Source organism: Coregonus clupeaformis, chromosome 33, assembly GCF_020615455.1.
Source record: "Coregonus clupeaformis isolate EN_2021a chromosome 33, ASM2061545v1, whole genome shotgun sequence".
Lineage (NCBI taxonomy): Eukaryota > Metazoa > Chordata > Actinopteri > Salmoniformes > Salmonidae > Coregonus > Coregonus clupeaformis.
In genome coordinates, this window is record NC_059224.1 from 26754138 (window position 1) to 26775597 (window position 21460).

Consider the following 21460-nt stretch of genomic DNA (forward strand, 5'->3'; position numbering starts at 1 on the left):
CGGGAGAGTCAATCAGAGTTCTACTCAGTCCAAAACCCTGAACGGAAAAAAGGAGTGTTTTTGCTGAATAATTAAGAACATGCAGTTTTCTCCCTCCCATAAAATATCTTAGGATTTAGTGACTCAAACAATCTTTAATTTCCTGTGTTACTCAATTGTTTTTTAATACAACTCATGCCTTAGATGTTTGAGCTATATTCCACATAGAATATTAGCTGTGGATATTATGGCTTCAAATTACGTGCTGATATCATGCATTCTTCATTCTGTCTGCTCTGAAACATGCAAGGTCTCGTGAGATCTGAGGGACACAAACTCTAACAAAAACGTAGACTAAAATCCACTAAAATCCCATATTTTTTTGGTCATATGGATTTGCAATGTGTGGAGGGATTCGACCACTTTAGACTTTCACCTAAGCAATATTACAGAGGAAAACAGATTGTAAAATGAAATAGCTTTAAGCCTGAAGATACACTATAAAATTCCTCTTCAAAAGAAGAAAAAGACTGCAGCGTTGAAATTTGAGAAGGTGTGTCTGATTTCAATGGCTGGCTGTGTAAAGATACTCTGTTAAAATGACCTGAGCTTCTCCTTCACATGTGGTGTGCAAGCCGCCGCAAGATATCTGACCTCCAGCAGCTTTTCAAAAAACCATTACCACATGTGCAACCATAAATCACTCACAGTTCGTGTGTATGGAGATATTTTGGCTTGATGCATCATTACAAATGGCACATTTCGGCAGAAACAGTATTATTGACAGTCAATGTGGAGCCAGCGTTATCGTTGTAGTTTTACAATAGCAAAAAATGACATTTTCCATTGTTAGTGTTGCAATAACTAACCGCTACTGTAAATTAAACACATTGCGCATTGAGCAAACATACACTCAAACATTTAATGACACTTGTTTATTAGATGGTTACTCTGAGTGTAGTGTATACTCCAATGACATATACTGTAGATCCATTTTAATGTGAAGCACAGTAAATTATGAAGTCTGCGGAGAATACCTGCTCCATATTATATCTATTGTATTGGCGCCAGGCGTATTGTTGGGGTCACAGATGCTGTCTGTTGCTGATGCACTCATATTTCATGGGCCCATCTGTAGCAAAGACACATCTATACCACTGAACCCCAGATGCACTCTGTTCTTCAAGAATACACCCTCATGAATACCCCAAAATATATGAGGGCAGATTAGTGGCTGGGGGTCAACATGTCTTTTGAGCCCAATTTCACTGGTTTCAGTTTCCCTTGTACTGTAAGAGTTGCACAAAACTGCTATTTGGCTCCATTGAATGTACATAACTCTAAACCCTCAGATTCAAATGATGAAAAAGGTGATGTCATCTCATTAAAGAGATCCTACACCTCTGTACTCGAGCCACCTCAATTACCATAATCTATTGCCTTATTTTTCACCAAAATGCAAGACTGCATTCACTAATGAGTAATGACTGAGTGAAACTTATGTTTGGTTTTCTGGGTCTCGTTATGTGGCTGCTGTTGGCTGGGAAAACAGGCGTGGGGATTGTTTGGCCTCTTTATGAGCTCATGGCTGTTGCTTTCCTTTACCTTCAGTGTCTGCTAACTGCATGGTGGAGAAAAGCCCCCTGGTCTGGGTGTCTACAGCTGGCAGACAGGCCTGTAGCCTGCAGCCTGCAGCAGGTCCACGCCATCACCACCACCACACCATGTCACACTGCTGGCCTGGCTGACAACTAGACCGTACTGCCCCCCCAAACCCAAACAGACAGACACATGACGCTCCATGGATACGACCACCAGCCATGCAAAACACTCTGGGCCCACATGGAGGTAAAAGTCCACTATGAAATGTGAGTGAGAAAAAGGACTAGTATGAGTGATGGAAGATTGCATAATGTGTACGTCTGTAAGTTTAAGCATGGAGCTTCTGTGACGCACCACAGTCAGACCATGTGTTGGTCTGAGCTGTCAGCTGCCAGGTGATTGTTAACCAAAAAAAAGCTGGATTTTAACCCTCATACCACCAACATATTTTACATGCATGGATTGATTACCAACTAGGGTAATTTTGACCCCAAGAATAAACTATTGGAAAGAGCAACAATCATAGCAAAATATCAACTTAATTATTGTCAAAACATCATGTAAATAATGTTATCTGAAATAAAAAATTACCAAAGCAGACGAAAATATAAATGCTTCCCTTAAATAATGTGAAGCTTTTTTCCAAAGTACAATCCACATGAGTACTAAAAAGCTTTTTTACCATCATTTGATTGTAGTATGATGTAGTTTTTTTGAATTTTGGGGTAAATATTAATTTTGTCATATTTATGTGGAAATAACAACTGCCATTTAAAGGGGTGGTACACCAAAATTTGAATTTACTTAATTTTATTGCCAAAAAGTGATTCATCCATTGATCCTTAGAGACAATAGCTAGGTTTCCATCCAATTGGCGGCAGATTTTCATGCGAATATTCTAAGATCTGCATAAAAACAATATGCACATTTTCTCACCAGAGATGTGTTTCCATCAAAATGACCTCTTGCGGATAAAAGGCTGTGCGTGATGAAGTAATGCATATAAAAATAGCTTTTGTGGTAAATTCCCATGTACCAAATAAAGAATACAAGTTAAATGGGTTTCCATCGCATTTTCAACTCTACTGATGGTTTTGTAAAAAATAATATTGCATTATATTGCGAATGTGCCCACTCTGGTTTTGGCACGTGCGCTCTAGCCAACAGCTCGCAGATACAGTGTGGGTAGGGTAGCCTACATAATGAGATTATTATGGACAAAAAAGTGAGATAATTTTTATTTGTCAAAAGGAAGCCAAGCATCGATCATCATGTCTTAAGAATAAGACCCTCGATATTTATTGGAAAGAAGCATCAATCACCACGTGCACTTTCACCACCCAGTGAAGTTCATCATAACTTAATTAATCTGTAATAAATAGACAGATAAATATAGGTTATATTTACATGAGTGTTTCTAACCCACTGGTTGACCTTTTCTTGCGGCAGCAGGTCATACATATTTGCTGCTGGGATTGCACACTGCGGTATTTTGCCTACCAGATATGGGAGTTGGTCAAAATTTGATTTGTGTTCGAATTCTTTGTGGGTTTGTGTTATTTGAGGGAAATATGTCTCTTATGTGGTCATACATTTGGTAGGAGGTTAGAACGTGCAGCTCTGTGTCCACCTCATTTTGTGAGCAGTGGCCACATATCCTGTATTTTATTGAGAGCCAGGTCTCCTTGCAGGTTAGGACTTTGTGATGGAAGGTTTGAGCATCGCTTTCCTTTAGGTGGTTGTGGAATTTAACAACTATTTTCTGGATTTTGATCATTAGTGGGTATAGTCCTAATTCTGCTGGGGTTTTGTGTTGTACTATTTTTGCAGAATTCTGCATACAGTATCAATTGGGTGTTTGCCCCTTTTTCTGAATTCTTGGTTGGTGAGTGGACTCCAGACCTGACAATCTGATTGGAGTATTTTTAGCCAGATCCTAATTGGGATGTGAAATTGTATGTTCTTTTTGATGGCGTAGAAGGCCCTCAGATCATTCACAGCCTTGTGGAAGTTACCTGCGGTACTGATGTTTAGGCCGAGGTATGTGTAATTCTTTGTGTGCTCTAGGGCAACGGTGTCTAGATAGAATTTATGTTCGTGATCCTGGCATCTGGACCTTTTTTGTAACAGATCTAGGTGCTTTAATAGGCCCTCCTTGGTTGGGGACAGAAGCACCAGATCATCTGCAAACAGTAGACATTTGATTTCAGAGTCTAGTAGGGTGAGGCAGGGTGCTGCAGACTGTTCTAGTACCCTCGCCAATTCATTGATATTTAATTGATTACAAATGTTGAAGAGGGGGCTCAAGCTGCATCCCTGTCTCACCCCCAGGCCCTGAGGGAAGAAATCTGTGTGTTTATTGCCATTCTTGGCCATTGGGGTTTTCCCCCCAACACCGCTTCCCAGCAGTTTATACAGCAGGCCCTCATGCCAAATTGAGTCAAAAGCTTTTTTTAAATCAACAAAGCATGAGAAGACTTGTTTTGTTTTGTTTGTTTGTCAATTAGGGTGTGCAGGGTGTATACGTGGTCTGTCATACTATATTTTGGTAAGAAGCCAATTTGACATTTGCTCAGGACATTGTTTTCACTGAGGAAATGTTGGAGTCTGCTGTTGATGACACTGCAGATGATTTTCCCAAGGTAACTGTTAACACAGATTCCGCAGTAATTATTGGGGTCAAATTTGTCTCCACCTTTGTGGATTGGGGTGATTAGATCTTGGTTCCAAACATTGAGGAAGATGCCAGAGCTGAGGATAATATTGAAAAGTTTGAGTGTAGCCTACTTTTGTGCTATGTATATATTATAATTTCATTTAGGATACCATTAACACCACAGGCCTTTTGGGGTTGGAGGGTCTTTTATTTTGTCCTGTAGTTAATTCAATGTAATTGGAGAATCCAATGGGTTCTGGTAGTCTTTAATAGCTGATTCTAAGTTTTGTAAATTGTCATGTACTGTATATGTTTTTGCTGTTGGTTCTTTGTTTTATGGCCGAAAAGGTTGGAGAAGTGCTTTATCCATACATCTCCATCTTGGATAGCTAGCTCTTCGTGCTGTTGTTTGTTCAGTGTTTTCCAATTTTCCCAATCTTCAGTCATATTGAGCTGTTATCTGACATGCTTTTTCTGAGTGTATTTCTGTGCTGTTTTAGTGTTTCCCAATAGTGAAGGCATATGTTCTGGTTTTCTGGATTTTGGCTGGATAGGGTTCTACATTTCTTTCTTAGGTTTTTGCACTCTTCATCAAACCATTTCTCATTGCAGTTCATTTTCTTAGGTTTTCTGCTTAAATGTTTTTAATTTCATATGTTAGCTGATATGTCAAATATACTGTTCAGGCTTTCTACTGTGAAGTGTACACCTTCACTATTGCAGGGAAACATTTTGTCCAGGAAGTTGTCTAGGAGGGATTGTATTTGTTTTTGGCCAATTGTTCTTTGGTAGGTTTCTACACTATCTTCCTTCCATTGATAGCATTTCCTAATAGCATGAAGTGTTTTGGGCTTTGATGCCTCATGGTTGAGTATTGCTCTGTTCAAGTAGGCTGTGATTTTGCTGTGGTCTGATAGGGGTGTCAGTGGGCTGACTGTGAATGCTCTGAAAGACTCTAGGTTAATGTCTGTGATAAAGTAGTCAACAGTACTGCTGGCAAGGGATGAGCTGTAGGATCGATGATGTCGTCCCCACAGTGACCGTACATACCCCAACCAGAAGCCATGGATTACAGGCACATCCGCACTGAGCTAAAGGGTAGAGCTGCCGCTTTCAAGGAGCGGGACTCTAACCCGGACGCTTATAAGAAATCCCGCTATGCTCTCCGACGAACCATCAAACAGGCAAAGAGTCAATACAGGACTAAGATTGAATCGTACTACACCGGCTCTGACGCTCGTCGGATGTGGCAGGGCTTGAAAACTATTACAGACTACAAAGGGAAGCACAGCCGCGAGCTGCCCAGTGACACAAGACTTCCAGACGAGCTAAACCACTTCTATGCTCGCTTCGAGGCAAGCAACACTGAAGCATGCATGAGAGCACCAGCTGTTCCGGATGACTATGTGATCACGCTCTCCGTAGCCAATGTGAGTAAGACTTTTAAGCAGGTCAACATTCACAAGGCCGCAGGGCCAGACGGATTATCAGGACATGTACTCCGAGCATGTGCTGACCAACTGGCAAGTGTCTTCACTGACATTTTCAACATGTCCCTGACTGAGTCTGTAATACCAACATGTTTCAAGCAGACCACCATAGTCCCCATGCCCAAGGACACTAAGAAAACCTGCCTAAATGACTACCGACCCGTAGCACTGACGTCTGTAGCCATGAAGTGCTTTGAAAGGCTGGTCATGGCTCACATCAACACCATTATCCCAGAAACCCTAGACCCACTCCAATTTGCATACCGCCTCAACAGATCCACAGATGATGCAATCTCTATTGCACTCCACACTGCCCTTTCCCACATGGACAAGAGGAACACCTACGTGAGAATGCTATTCATTGACTACAGCTCAGCATTCAACACCATAGTGCCCTCAAAGCTCAGCACTAAGCTAAGGACCCTGGGACTAAACACCTCCCTCTGTAACTGGATCCTGGACTTCCTGACGGGCCGCCCCCAGGTGGTAAGGGTAGGTAACAACACATCTGCCACACTGATCCTCAACACAGGGGCCCCTCACGGGTGCGTGCTCAGTCCCCTCCTGTACTCCCTGTTCACCCATGACTGCATGGCCAGGCACGACTCCAACACCATCATTAAGTTTGTCGACAACACAACAGTGGCAGGCCTGATCACCGACAACGATGAGACAGCCTATAGGGAGGAAGTCAGAGACCTGGCAGTGTGGTGCCAGGATAACAACCTCTCCCTCAACGTGACCAAGACAAAGGAGATGATTGTGGACTGGTTGCATCACCGACTGGTATGGCAACTGCTCGGCCTCCGACCGCAAGGCACTACAGAGGGTAGTGCATACGGCCCAGTAAATCACTGGGGCCAAGCTTCCTGCCATCCAGGACCTCTATACCAGGCGGTGTCAGAGGAAGGCCCTCAAAATTGTAAAAGACTCCAGCCACCCTAGTCATAGACTGTTCTCTCTGCTACCGCATGGCAAGCGGTACCGGAGTGCCAAGTCTAGGTCCAAAAGACTTCTCAACAGCTTCTACCCCGAAGCCATCAGACTCTTGAACAGCTAATCATGGCTACCCGGACTATTTGCACTGCCCCCCTCCACCCCCACCCCGCACCCCATCTTTTTACGCTGCTGCTACTCTGTTAATTATTTATACATAGTCACTTTAACTCTACCCACATGTACATATTACTTCAACTACCTCAACTAGCCGGTGCCCCCGCACATTGACTCTGCACCGGTAGCCCCCTGTATATATAGCCTCCCTACTGTTATTTTATTTTACTTCTGCTCTTTTTTTCTCAACACTTTTTTGTTGTTGTTTTGTTTTATTTATTTTTTATAAAAAAATAAATGCACTGTTGGTTAAGGGCTGTAAGTAAGCATTTCACTGTAATGTCTGCACCTGTTGTATTCGGCGCATGTGGCCAATACATTTTGATTTGATTTGATTACCTACCTTAGAGGTCCCCTCAAAGCTTACCATTGACTATGTACAGACCCAGCGTGAGACAGAGCTGCAGGAGTTGGGACCCGTTTTTGCTGGTTATGTTGTCGTGGTTGGGCCTAGGGGGTATTTGGGGGAGGGAATGCTGTCACCTTCAGGTAGGTGTATGCCCCTCTGTGGGCTGAGAGTGTCAGGTTCTTGTCCAGTTCTGCCGTTTAGGTCACCACAGACTAGTACATGTCCCTGGGCCTGGAAATGGTTAAACTCCCCCTTTAGGATGGAGAAACTGTGTTCATTAAAGTATGGGGATTATATAGCGGGGATATACAGTGCCTTCAGAAAGTATTCACACCACTTGACTTTTTCCACATTTTGTTGCATTACAAAGTGTGATTAAAATGGATGTAATTGTCATTTTTTGCCAAAGATCTACACAAAATACTCTGTAATGTCAAAGTGGAAGACAAATTCTAACATTTGTAAAACAAATCATGAAAAATAAAACACTACTATATCTTGCTTAGATATGTTTTCAACCCCCTGAGTCAATATATGTTAGAAGCACCTTTGGCAGCGATTACAGCTGTGAGTCTTTCTGGGTAAGTCTCCAAGAGTTTTCCACACCTGGATTGTGCAACATTTGCCAATTATTATTTTTGAAATTCTTCAAGCTCTGTCAAATTGGTTGTTGATCATTGCTAGACAACCATTTTCAGGTTTTGCCTTAGATTTTCAAGCAGATTTAAGTCAAAACTGTAAATCGGCCACTCAGGAACATTCACTGTCTTCTTGGTAAGCAACTCCAGTGTAGATTTGGCCTTGTGTTTTAGGTTATTGTCCTGCTGAATGGTGAATTCATCTCCCAGTGTCAGATGGAAAGCAGACTAAACCAGGTTTTCCTCTAGGATTTTGCCTGTGCTTAGCTCCATTCTGTTTCTTTTTTATTCTGAAAAACTCCCCAGTCCTTAATGATTACAAGCATACCCACAACATGCCACCACTATGCTTGAAAATATGGAGAGTGGTACTCAGTAATGTGTTGTATTGGATTTGCCCCAAACAACACTTTGTATTCAGGACAAAAAGTTAATTGGTTTGCCAAATATTTTGCAGTATTACTTTAGTGCCTTAAACATTTGCTTAACAAGTCACATAATACGTTTAATGGACTCACTCTGTGTGCAATTATAGTGTTTAACATGATGTTTTCATGACTACCTCATCTCTGTACCCCACACATACAATTATCTGTAAGGTCCCTCAGTTGAGCAGTGAATTTCAAACACAGATTCAACCATAAAGACCAGGGAGGTTTTCCAACGCCTTACAAAGAAGGGCACCTATTCGTAGATGGGTAAAAAAAAGCAGACATTGAATATCCCTTTGAGCATGGTGAAGTTATTAATTATACTTTGGATGGTGTATCAATACACCCAGTCACTACAAAGACACGGGCGTCCTTCCTTAACTCAGTTGCTGGAGAGGAAGGAAACTGCTCAGGAATTTCACCATTAGGCCAATGGTGACTTTAAAACAGTTACAGAGTTTAATGGCTGTGATAGGAGAAAACTGAGAATGGATCAACAACATTTTAGTTACAATACTAACCTAATTGACAGAGTGAAAAGAAGGAAGCCTATACAGAATAAAAATATTCCAAAACATGCATCCTGTTTGCAAAAAGGCACTAAAGTAATACTGTAAAAAATGTAACAAAGCAATTAACTTTTTGTGTTATGTTAGGGGAAAATCCAATACAACACATTACTGAGTACCACTCTCCATATTTTCAAGCATACTGGTGGCTGCATCATGTTATGGGTATGCTTGTAATCATTAAGGACTGCAGAGTTTTTCAGGATAACAAATAAACGGAATGGAGTTCAGCACAGGTAAAATCCCAAAATCCTAGTGGTTAACCTGGTTCAGACTGCTTTCCACCAGACACTATTTGCAAAACATTTTCAAAACATGTTTTCACTTTTTCCTTATGGGGTATTGTGTGTAGATGGTAAAAAGTAAATGTTATCAATTTTGAATTAAGGCTGTAACACAACAAAATGTGGAATAAGTCAAGAGGTATGAATATTTCTGGTGTGGGCATGGTTGGCTTTGGGGGGGTATTGATTGGGGTGGGGATGTGGCTGGTGGTGCTGTGGTCTGGATGTAGGTCCTCTCAACGTGGGTCCTCTCAGCGTGGGTCCTCTAGGTGTAGGCCTGGGGGGGGTCACACAGGTCTGGGAGAGTGTCTCGCTGGTCTGAGCGAGGTGTCCGTTGCTCCTGTGTCAGGTGTTGGGGCTGCGGTTCCCAGTTTTGTAGCAGTCAGCAAAAGGTGTCTCTGGATGGTCCATTGGGAGCTTATTTTTGTACTCTATCCATGCCTTCTCCACTCTCTCTCTCTCTCTCTCTCTCTCTCTCTCTCTCTCTCTCTCTCTCTCTCTCTCTCTCTCTCTCTCTCTCTCTCTCTCTCTCTCTCTCTCTCTCTCTCTCTCTCTCTCTCTCTCTCTCTCTCTCTCTCTCTCTCTCTCTCTCTCTCTCTCTCTCTCTCTCTCTCTCTCTCTCTCTCTCTCTCTCTCTCTCTCTCTCTCTCTCTCTCTCTCTCTCTCTCTCTTCTCTCTCTCTCTCTCTCTCTCTCTCTCTCTCTCTCTCTCTCTGTATTTTTTCTGTCCTTTCTCTCTCTTACAGTACATAACATTCACACCTGCTGCTATTATGAGTAGTGAGATACTTATGTTGATTGTTTTCACAGGTCTTGTGTCATAGAGACCCCACTGATTGATTTTCTCCATAATGACATATCCAGTCTGGCCATTGAGGTAGGTGACAGAGACATCAGGAGACATTACCTAACTTGGAATCTGACCACACCAATGGAAACCCATTACAGTTGCAGCTGTATAAATAGACCTTTCTGAGACCTGCCTTAAAGGTGACCAAATTATTATTATTGTATATTCAGCTATGTAAACAGTGGTTGCACTTGCACCTGCCTTTCTATGTAGAGTATAGTGAGTCAACACTTTTAGAAAGTCTGTGCATTGGCAGACAGTATGGTAAAGACATTACAGAGGTTGAGAACATCATTCTACTGTATGGTGGTGACTTTTTGTAAGTGCAATGGGACCACTATTGTAGTCTATAATATATGGTTTAGATGTTCTTATTGGAAGAAACTTAATGGGAGAGGGAAACAATCCCTCAAGAATTTTCACGAGGGTCGACCCTGATTGCAGTGTCCAATGCTATTTCTCCAAGCTGTAGAAAATGCTACAGCTGCAGAATGTCCACAGAGATTCCAAATATGCTCTTACAGTCTTGTTATTTCAATCTGTAATACTAAATTCAAGTATTATCTATTTATTTGCTTTTCATGACAGAGAGAACAATATAGGTCCCTAGTTATTAAAACAATATGTTTGGAGAGAGGTCTATAGGTCAAATATGATTGATCCATTTACAGTCTTTGGCATGCTGACATTTTTTTCCCCCCTGTGTCTTTTTGGGACATTGCTTCAATATTCCAATTTGGCACCAGGGATTTGCATAGTGTTTCAATTTCAATGCTTATTTTCTAAGTAAATTCTAATAAACAATGTGTCAAACATTATTAATTAGGATGTCATGGAGATTAATGCTCTGCACTTGAGATCAATGACACTGCAAAATAAATGTTGGATTTAATTAGCAAAATATAAGCCAGTTTTATTTTATTTAAATTTTTCCAAGCTGCAGGAGAATAGTCCTGTAATTTCATGCTTTGAAAGACTGTGTTTTATTTACGTCGTTATGATCTGTGAACTAAGGCACCCACTCATCCTCAACAAGAAACTCTAACGTTCAATTTTCCCAAATAGCTCAATTTAATAGTGAATTAACCTATTTTCATTGTAATTTTGCATAGAACCTAAGGGTTCTCTAATTTTCCGCTTTGGTTTGGGCCCACATGGCTCACAGCTGCTCTGCAATCTGGGAGACATCTTGGAAGTGTCTTCCCTTGGTCAGGTCATATTGCTGACCATACTCCACAATTCAGCTTCAAAACATTGACTTTGGACCACTCTAACCTTACCCATTCTTAAATGCTATAGTTTCCAAGTTCCCTTCCTTTCAATAACAAATGTATAAAGTTATGCATGAAATGTCATGGTAAATTATTCCCAGTTCTTGATTGATATTATAAACAATAAATAAATCATGTTTTATTCATGTATAGAGAACATGCCACTAAAAGACACTCCAAGTCCTCCACTCCTGTCAGGAGAGGCATGCCCTGGTGTTTTCCACTGATTTCATTAATCATATCCTCACCGACTGGAAAGTGGACGCTGCATCCAGAGAATAGTTTTTGAAAGGTATGCAGACACCAAACTAAATCATATTCACCTAGGATGCACAGAATTCCACAATAGAATGGGGGCAATGGAGAGTGAGACATGGAACCATACTAAGCATTACTGTCCAACAATGTGGTATATTGTGAAACAATATAAAAGTATCATGTGAGGACAGTTAAAGTTAAACAAAGAATGATTCACATTTTCCCCCAGCTCTCAAAATGGTTCTGAATCCACCAAAACCAACCAGAGTTCGTGGGAGGAGTACTATAAATTGCTTTTTCATTTCCTTGTCTTAAGAATAACAATGTCTTTCCAGCAAACCTTACAAAGTCCAGCTCAGCTTCAGAGACAGACAACTCCCTGTTTTACAGTGAGGCAGTGGCACCTTGATTCAATATGGCAACTCAATCAAAGGGGGATGTTAGCAATTATATATGTAAACAACCCCTGCAGGTTACGTAACAAGAATCAGACAATTGGTGAACATAACACCACCACCACAAAGGAAGTGGTTATCTGATGTTAAATAGCAGTTAGTGCTTTGTGATATCCGCTTGTGATTGTGCCATTCCTGATCCTAGAGACTACAACTGTAGGAACCCTAATCGGAGAGGCCTCCTCCTCACAGCTATTTAGGAAGAATGGAAGTGTGGGATGGAGCACTGGGGTCTGGGCCTCGCCCCCCTCCTCCCAGGCATTTTCTGCTAAATTCATCATCTGTGGTTGCCTGTTTAGAGCCTTTCGGGGAGGGACATGACTGGCAAGGCAGGCTAACGCCATCCAGATGGAGCCCCAGCAGCGGGGAAGGGGGTCAGGAGCTGTTAAGACAGCTGCCTGTTTCTCTGGACTATTATGGGTGGTGGAAACCATATTATTATTATTGTAAAAGTTGAACATTGTGAATACACCCAAACCTCATAAGAGCCAGTCAGCAGAGACAAATGGGGAATGACTAGGCCAGAGGAGGCTGGTGGGAGGAGATAGGAGGACAGGCTCATTGTAATGGCTGGGATGGAATCAATGGAACAGAGTCAAACATTTTGTTTCCATGTGTTTGATGTGTTTGGTACCATACATTACTCTCAAACTCATGGGCTGTGTGAAACATCATCAATTTAATCCTCAGCTTTCCTCCTCAGCTTTTTGCACCATATACAGTATATTGTGACATTATTACAGATCTTTGATGAGTGATGGGTCTCAATTAGTATTTGAGCTGGAGATTTCCAAGAGCTCATGCAGTAAACAGGGGAGCTCAGATGATGAGAGAGACATGACCAGCGGAGCAACAGATGCCAAAATACACTATTCTAAATGTGTGTTTTAGATGTGCTGCTCGTTCTGATGATAGGCCAATGTCTTGTAAGAATTGTAGAGTAACTCTGAACAAGAACCTAACTGTGTTACATTTTCCATCAACTTGTGGGGAACACACACACAGCCAGAGGATGGGAGAAGGAACATGTGGGAAGCAGACAATGGACACGACTACACACAAATTATCCTTCCCTTTTTAATAGTGTTGTTTGCTGATTTCCAGCCCAAATAAGGCCATGACCCTTTCTGTACTGGTCTCAGACAAGTCTTATCAACACTTTTAACTGTCAATGGAGCATGGTAATGCTGTATATAGTGGTTTCATTACAAGGCCATCTGTGCGAAAATCGTAAATACAGTGGGGGAAAAAAGTATTTAGTCAGCCACCAATTGTGCAAGTTCACCCACTTAAAAAGATGAGAGAGGCCTGTAATTTTCATCATAGGTACACGTCAACTATGACAGACAAAATGAGAAAACAAATTCCAGAAAATCACATTGTAGGATTTTTTATGAATTTATTTGCAAATTATGGTGGAAAATAAGTATTTGGTCAATAACAAAAGTTTCTCAATACTTTGTTATATATCCTTTGTTGGCAATGACACAGGTCAAACATTTTCTGTAAGTCTTCACAAGGTTTTCACACACTGTTGCTGGTATTTTGGCCCATTCCTCCATGCAGATCTCCTCTAGAGCAGTGATGTTTTAGGGCTGTCGCTGGGCAACACGGACATTCAACTCCCTCCAAAGATTTTCTATGGGGTTGAGATCTGGAGACTGGCTAGGCCACTCCAGGACCTTGAAATGCTTCTTACGAAGCCACTCCTTCATTGCCTGGGTGGTGTGTTTGGGATCATTGTCATGCTGAAAGTCCCAGCCACGTTTCATCTTCAATGCCCTTGCTGATGGAAGGAGGTTTTCACTCAAAATCTCACGATACATGGCCCCATTTATTCTTTCCTTTACACGGATCAGTCGTCCTGGTCCCTTTGCAGAAAAACAGCCCCAAAGCATGATGTTTCCACCCCCATGCTTCACAGTAGGTATGGTGTTCTTTGGATGCAACTCAGCATTCTTTGTCCTCCAAACACGACCAGTTGAGTTTTTACCAAAAAGTTATATTTTGGTTTCCATATGACATTCTCCCAATCCTCTTCTGGATCATCCAAATGCACTCTAGCAAACTTCAGACGGGCTTGGACATGTACTGGCTTAAATAGGGGGACACGTCTGGCACTGCAGGATTTGAGTCCCTGGCGGCATAGTGTGTTACTGATGGTAGGCTTTGTTACTTTGGTCCCAGCTCTCTGCAGGTCATTCACTAGGTCCCCCCCGTGTGGTTCTGGGATTTTTCTCACCGTTCTTGTGATCATTTTGACTCCCACGGGGTGAGATCTTGCGTGGAGCCCCAGATCGAGGGAGATTATCAGTGGTCTTGTATGTCTTCCATTTCCTAATAATTGCTCCCACCGTTGATTTCTTCAAACCAAGCTGCTTACCTATTGCAGATTCAGTCTTCCCAGCCTGGTGCAGGTCTACAATTTTGTTTCTGGTGTCCTCTGACAGCTCTTTGGTCTTGGCCATAGTGGAGTTTGGAGTGTGACTGTTTGAGGTTGTGGACAGGTGTCTTTTATACTGATAACAAGTTCAAACAGGTGCCATTAATACAGGTAACGAGTGGAGGACAGAGGAGCCTCTTAAAGAAGAAGTTACAGGTCTGTGAGAGACAGAAATCTTGCTTGTTTGTAGGTGACCAAATACTTATTTTCCACCATAATTTGCAAATAAATTAATTAAAAATCCTACAATGTGATTTTCTGGATATTTTTTTCCCAATTTGTCTGTCATAGTTGACGTGTACCTATGATGAAAATTACAGGCCTCTCTCATCTTTTTAAGTGGGAGAACTTGCACAATTGGTGGCTGACTAAATACTTTTTTTCCCCACTGTACATCATCAACGAGAAGTTGAATAACACAACACAGAGAAATAACTACAGTATATACTGTGCCTTGCACCGCATTTTTAACACCGTAATAGTGAGTGAATAGGGGGAGGATCAAGAATGAGAACCATGACATTAACCCAAGAATGATGCCAGAACCCAAATCCCTAGACAATTTAGTGTTAAACTATTTCAACTTCAGGCCACCAAGAAAAGTTATGACATGACACAAATGATAATAGTTACAAATAAATAAAGTCTCTTCAACAAAGATAATTGTTTCCAGGGAGAGACGATTATAACGAAGCGCCTCTAAATATGACAGACAGTTTCACCACAATGATAGCTGTGCAGCTGTGACTTTGTGGGAGTCTAGGGTCCCCAGGTATTTCACTTAATTGTGATTTATTTATAATGTCATTGGGTAAAACATGCAAACACAGCCAGTTTAGAGTTTGCTTTCCTTTGGCATGTAGACATTCTTTAGTATGCAGTATGTGGGTCCCATCTCATTAACTTAAAGGCCCAATGCAGGTGTTTTTATCTCAACATCAAATCCTTTCTGGGTAAAGTACCTTACTGTGATTGTTTTTAATCAAAATGGTCTAAAATAAAGAAAAATAGCTTCTTATCAAGAAACATTTCTCAAGCAACAATTTTGCTAGGACTGTCTGGGAGTGGTCTGAGTGGGGAAGGGAGAACTGAAAACTAGCTGTTATTGGCAGAGAGATTTGGAACTCTCTTTCTTATTGGTCTATTTACTAATTTACCGCAGGCCAAAACTCCATCCCACCAAAACCGGCTGAAATTTAATGTGGTCTTTTTAAACAGCTCTTACACTACAAGGGCATTATCATCATTTTCACAATTTCACATGCTCCATGTGGTAAACGAGCATTCAGTTGTGCAAAAAACATGTTTTATAACTTGTGAAACAGTCCGGTTGTTTCCAACTATTCCCTCTGGCTCCACACCAATCCACAGACGCAGAGCAGCCCTGCCAAAAGGATGTCAGGGTGAAAGGCAGGAGATTGTGGATGAGCCAAGTGATCTTGGACAGAAGAGGGGCATCACATGGCTGGAATCTATTGTGGATTCCTGTGGCAGGGACTCACTCCTAACCCAGATGAGCACCTCCAACATCCAAACTAAACAGTCATTATTCCAATATGCACTCATGCATAATCAGAGAGGATCCTGGGGGTTGTTGCACAGCATCAGATCTCATTACTCTGGCCCGGTGGGAGAGCGATTGCTATTGTCCCAAAATGTGTGAATGTGTGAATGAATGCATCCACTTACGAACCATGCGTTGGCATGAGTTTATGAGCTCATTTGATCCAGAAAGGCGATGTTCCAGACAAAGTCTGAGTGATGACACTGACAGAGTGTCTCATAAGAAGCCAGGCAGATCCAAGTATTTATTGATGGAAAACATGAATGCCTTTGTCTCCAATGCCATAATTATGTTTAACTGAGGATAATTTCTGCATTAGCATATGTGCCAACGTGCATCTATAGTGCGGCCATATTTGAATGCATCAAAAAAAAATCTCAAAACCATTCAAGACTGATGTAATAAGTCTAAATACAAATTCTGGAGTAAATCTGATGTAGGGTTCATTAGAAGATGATTGTAGATTATTTTGAGCATTAGCGTTACATATGCATATACATATTTAATAGTTTCCTTTTCTCAAACTAAGTAAAGACAGGTACCATGGGCCTACATTCCAATTGTGGTGTCATTTGGTCTTATGGTTCATGAGAAGATTTTGGAAGTACTTTTAGCTAATTTTAGCATATTAGCGTATGTGCTGATATGTATCTACTGGTATAGTGTGGCCATCTTTGAATGTATCAATGCTATTTTCTCAAACTCTTTAGGGACTATTGTGATGAGTCCAAAGACCAAATTTGGAGGGAATCTGACTTTTAGTCCATGAGAAGAAGATTTATTTTAAGGATTAGCAATACATATCTCAACTGGCTTACCTGGTTAAATAAAGGTGAAATAAATAAAATAAACATAGTCAAAAAAATGAATTATTAATAGTTTATTTTTTAAGATGTCAATGTCAAACTTAACATGGTTCATCGTGGTAAGGTCTTTGATGACACTAACAAGTTTCAAGTTGTGGAGTGGATTTACAAAGGATTTAAATGGACACATAAAATCAGATTTCCTGATTTATCAATAACTGATTGATCACCAATCCCTTAGCTTTTCTCAAACTAAGTTAAGAGATGTACCATGTGCCCTATATACCGAATTTGGTGTTATTTCAAAGGTTTTCCAAAATGTCCAAGATGGAGGAAAATCTCTTCTAAATGGACCTTTTGGGTCCTTGACGAGAATTTGTTCAGCATTAGGAAAGACACCTAAATACAAACGTTCAAGTTTCTAGGTCAAATGGGGTAGATTTAAGGGGTTGGGGGGAATCTAAGAAACTGGTAATTAAGAGAAAAAAATGTATGCACTCACTAACTGTAAGTCGCTCTGGATAAGAGCGTCTGCTAAATGACTAAAATGTAAAATGTAAAATGTAATGAAAGCTCTTACAATATTCGATGATGACATTTCTCTAAAACAGGCTATAGGCTACATGTGCACCACCAAGTCAGAACAGTAGGCTAAGTTCTGAGGGGGAAAGGGACCAAATTATTAGGGTGAGGCACATGGGCTACTAACAGCTTACTACACAACATACACTTAGCATTACTTACTTAGCTACAGTATACATATCTCCCTGGCATATTACATAATTTATGCAACAGCATACAAGATATTTTTGGACTCACCATTGTTGTCGACAATCTACTGGCAATTAAAACCAAAATGGATGCTTCAGTAACAAAGACAACATAAATCAACAAGGAATTTGGTCGTTCTACGCAAACTTGTATACTTCTCAAGGTGAGCTCGACAAGCAAACGCTGGAACGCTTTTTGACAAATGTAAAACTACCTCAATTATCAGAAAAGGACAAATCAATTCTAGATCAACCCATTAAGCTACTGGAGATAGAGGATGTTTTTAAATCTATGCCCTCTAACAAAGCCCCTGGCTCCTACGGCCTACCCGTGGACTTCAATAAGACCTTCACCAACTCTCTAGGTCCTATCTTACTCAAAGTGTTCAAAGACTCCTACAGGTCTGTAACACTTCATCCTTCAGTGCACACAGCCATTATTACCGGTATAAAACCGGTAAAGATCCTCAGGCTCCAGGCAGCTATCGCTCTATTTTTCTCCTCCCCTCTGATGAAAAGGTGATGGCTAAAGTACTTGCTAATAGATTGTCTAAGGTGGTTGGTACTATTATTAACTCGGACCAGTCTGGGTTCATACCACAAAGATATAGTACTGACAACCTTAGACGACTAGTCAACCTACAGTGGTCTACCCAGGATTCAACTTCTCCAAGTATTGCTCTGTCTCTTGATGCCGAAAAGGCGTTTGATTGTGTTGAATGGTAATATTTTATTCTGACACTAAACAGATTTGGTTTTAGTAATAATTTCATTTAATGGATTACGACTTTGTGTTAACTAACGGCCTCCTCTCAGACCCCTTTGTTCTTCAACGCAGTACAAGGAAAGGTTGCGCATTGATTCCAATATTATTCATTCCGGCGGAGGAACCACATGCTCAAAGGGTCAGAAAGGATGTTAATGTTCAAGGTATTATAGTGGGTGACAAGGAACAAAACGTATGTTATATGCTGATGACATGATTCTATTAATTTCTGACGCAGAGGTATCTATTCCTGCTGTGCTTAAAACCATTGAATAGTTTTCTGGGTACTCAGGGTACAGAATAAAATGGGATAAGTTATAAGCCCTCCCATTATCTAACTATTGCCCATCTTCCTACTTCTCCAAATGGAGGTTTAAGTGGTCCTCTAAGGCAGGGTTTCCCAAACTCGGTCCTGGGGTTGCCCCTGGGTGCACGTTTTGGTTTTTTCCAGCTGATTAAAATAACCAACTCATCATCCAGTGGCGAGCCCCAGCTGTTTTGAGCCCCACCTGTTTAGCTAAAATAAAATAAAAAAATAAAATATACACTACCAGTCAAAAGGTTGGACACACCTACTCATTCAAGGGTTTTTCTTTATTTTTAACTATTTTTTACATTGTAGAATAATAGTGAAGACATCAAAACTATGAAATAACACATGGAATCATGTAGTAACCAAAGAAGTGTTAAACAAATCAAAATGTATTTTATATTTGAGATTCTTCAAAAAGCCACCCTTTGCCTTGATGACAGCTTTGCACACTCTTGGCATTCTCTCAACCAGCTTCATGAGGTAGTCACCTGGAATGCATTTCAATTAACAGGTGTGCCTTCTTAAAAGTTAATTTGTGGAATTTCTTTCCTTCTTAATGCGTTTGAGCCAATCAGTTGTGTTGTGACAAGGTAGGGGGGTATACAGAAGATAGCCCTATTTGGTAAAAGCACATATTATGGCAAGAACAGCTCAAATAAGCAAAGAGAAACGACAGTCCATCATTACTTTAAGACATGAAGGTCAGTCAATACGGACATTTTCAAGAACTTTTAAAGTTTCTTCAAGTGCAGTCGCAAGAAATTGCAGCTCAAATAAATGCTTCACAGACTTCAAGTCACAGACTCAACATCAACTGTTCAGAGGGGACTGTGTGAATCAGGCCTTCATGGTCGAATTGCTGCTAAGAAACCACTACTAAAGGATACCAATAAGAAGAAGAGACCTGCTTGGGCCAAGAAACACGAGCAATGGACATTAGACCGGTGGAAATTTGTCCTTTGGTCTGGAGTCCAAATTGGAAGTTTTTGATTCTAACCGCTGTGTCTTTGTGAGACGCAGTGTGGGTGAACGGATGATCTCCGTATGTGTAGTTCCCACCGTAAAGCATGGAGGAGGAGGTGTTATGGTGTGGGAGTGCTTTGATGGTGACACTGTCTGTGATTGATTTAGAATTCAAGGCACACTTAACCAGGATTGCTACCACAGCATTCTGCAGCGATACGCCATCCAATCTGGTTTGGGCTTAGTGGGACTATCATTTGTTTTTCAACAGGACAATGACCCAACACACCTCCATGCTGTGTAAGGGCTATTTGACCAAGAAGGAGAGTGATGGAGTGCTGCATCAGATGACCTGGCCTCCACAATCCCCCGACCTCAACCCAATTGAGATGGTTTGGGCTGAGTCGGACGGCAGAGTGAAGAAAAAGCAGCCAACAAGTGCTCAGCATATGTGGGAACTCCTTCAAGACTTTTGTAAAAGCATTCCAGGTTAAGCTGGTTGAGAGAATGCCAACAATGTGCAAAGCTGCCATAAAGGCAAAGGGTGGCTATTTGAAGAATCTCAAATATAAAATATATTTTGATTTGTTTAACACTTTTTTGGTTACTACATGATTCCATATGTGATATTTCATAGTTTTGATGTCTTCATTATTATTCTGCAATGTAGAAAATAGTAAACATAAAGAAAAACTCTTGAATGAGTAGGTGTCCAAACCTTTGACTGGTACTGTATATATATATTTTATTTTAGTTGTTGCCTGTTTTTCATGTTATTTTGACATTAATACGTGTCACATACCAGTTTGCAAACAATGTAAAAAAATAAATATATAATAATTGAGTTAATAAAGCCGCATACAAACATGGTCTCTTTTTTGCTTTCTTGAGTAAGTGTAGTGTAGTAAGCTGTTAGTAGCCTATGTGCCTCACCCTAATAATTTGTTCCCTTTCCCCCTCAGAACTTAGCCTACTGTTCTGACTTGGTGGTGCACATGTAGCCTATAGCCTGTTTTAGAGAAATGTCATCGTTGAATATTGTAAGAGCTTTCATTGTCTGCTTATATGCCTCCTTTATTTATCCTACGGTTCTGACTTGGTGTACAGGGAGAATACTGTATGTTCTGAATTCTGTCGCTCTACATTTCAAAAGTGCTGAACAAATAGTTATATTGACTACATCCGTCCTAGCTCGCTAATGTCTTAATCGAAATTACTAATTGCCTCTTATCTGCTCGTCGTTCCCTTATGCCATAGTTTGTACATCTCAATTGTCAGTAGAAACCACATTTGTTTAAGCAAGTCAGCCATATCAGCTATGTTTAAAAAAAAAGGCAGTAAATGAGGCTGAATGAACTGTTTCGCTGCCAGACAAGGCTCCGCTGATAGCCAGGTGTAGCGGTGGTAAGGATTCACTCCATGGTGCTGAAAAGAAAGCTCTGCTGTTGGGAAAGCTTTATGTAGGCCTTAACAGTTTGTGGGCACTGTTTGTCACCGTTATAGTGAAATTAATGTATTGTTTAGTGTTGTGTTGTGTAGTGGCTTTGCTGGCATGCATAAAAAATTAAAAATGAATATTTTGCCTACTTTACCCATATTTTATTTTCATTTTGCAAAACAAGTAGTGTGTAGTTTCAGTAGTTAGCTACACTATTACATGGCTAAAAAGTAATGAACTACTGAAAACACGGTAACACTATACTTGACACCCAGCGCGGTCATAACTATGTGATAATATGTCATAGCAGCTGACATAACTTGTCAAAACCTGTCATAATATGGTCATAACACTGTCATGACACATATATTTAGACCTGTTGTGACATATATTGCATTATTTTATGTCTGGTTATGACACCTACATAAGAGTGTCAAAACTCACAAAACCTAC